Here is a 1,460-nt window from a genome sequence, read left to right on the forward strand (position 1 = left end):
AATGTCAGGCCTCGAAGGCTCAGGGAAATAGGTTTTTGTGGGGTCTGCAAGGGGAGGTATAGAGGTAGAGTACTTGGCTATCTTTCATTGGTTCTTACACGTCTATGGCCATACCACCCTGAATGCACCCGATACATATGCTGGCAGTGTGGATGTGGCCGCCCAAGCTGAGAGGCAAGAGCACCAACTGATCATTGGATTTCACTTGTCTGGCCTGGTTGAGCCAAGCGCAGGAAGTGTGTGTGTGGCCATGACGGTGTGTCTGTGTGACCTTTTACCTTTAGGGCCAAGACATACTGGTAAATGCTACCATCTGCTATCCTAGCAGGTGGTCCTGGCCTGGACAGAAAGTGGCTGTTGCTGGATCAGTACTTGACAAAATTGTTCAAGACCTGTGAATTCACTACCCGCAATGTAGGGTAGCAGGAAAATGCCAGCTCCCTGTAGCTCTGTGATTCATAACTGCTGTTAGGTCTGAAGAAAGTTATGGCCCTGTCCCTAGAAATAAGCACCACACAGTTTTCTTTATAATATCTGAACCTAGCTGGGTGTGGTGGAACATGCCTATAATTCCATTGCATGGGAGGCTGAGGCAAGAGGATCACTATGAGTTCAAGGCCAGCCTGGGCTACATAGTGAATTCAAGGCCAGCGTGAATTTCATAGCAAGACCCTGCCTCAGAGGGCTGGAGATACAGCTTAGCAGTTCAGCGCCTGCCTGGCAAGCTCAAGGTCCTGAGTTTGATTGCCGGCACACATGCAAAAAAGACCCTGCCTAAAAAAAAGGCCAATCTCCCTAGTGAAATAGATGGAAAAATCCTCGGTAAGATACTGGCAAACTGAATGCAACAAATCATCAAGAAAATTATACTCCATAACCAAGGGGAATTTATCCCAGGGATGCACGAATGATTCAACATGTGTAAATCAATAAATGTAATACACCATATTAACAGACAAAGGACAAAAACCATATGATCATCTCAATAGGTGCAGAAAAAGCTTCTGACAAAGTCAACACCCATTCATGATTAAAAACCCTACAGAAAATTGGGATAGTCTTTATCGCAATCTGATAAAAGCTATCTATGACAGATCAACAGTCTATACTAAATGGACAAAAATGGGAAGTTTTCACTCTAAAATCAGGAACAAGACAAGGATGTCCACAGTCATCACTATTATTAAATATAGTTTTGGGAACTTTAGCCAGAGCAATTAGACAAGAGAAGAAATAAAAACAATAATGATAGGAAAGGAATAAGTTAAATTATTATTCATGGATGACATGATACTCTTTATAGAAGACCCCAAAAACTCCACCAAAAGACTTCTAGATTTAATAATCAAATTCAGTAGCATAGCTGGATACAAATTCAACACTCAAAAATCAATAGCCTGCCGGGCGTCTTGGTGCATGCCTGTAATCCCAGCACTCGGGAGGCTGAGGCAGATGGATCC

This window comes from Chinchilla lanigera, unplaced genomic scaffold (assembly GCF_000276665.1).
Source record: "Chinchilla lanigera isolate Chin_1 unplaced genomic scaffold, ChiLan1.0 scaffold00023, whole genome shotgun sequence".
NCBI lineage: Eukaryota > Metazoa > Chordata > Mammalia > Rodentia > Chinchillidae > Chinchilla > Chinchilla lanigera.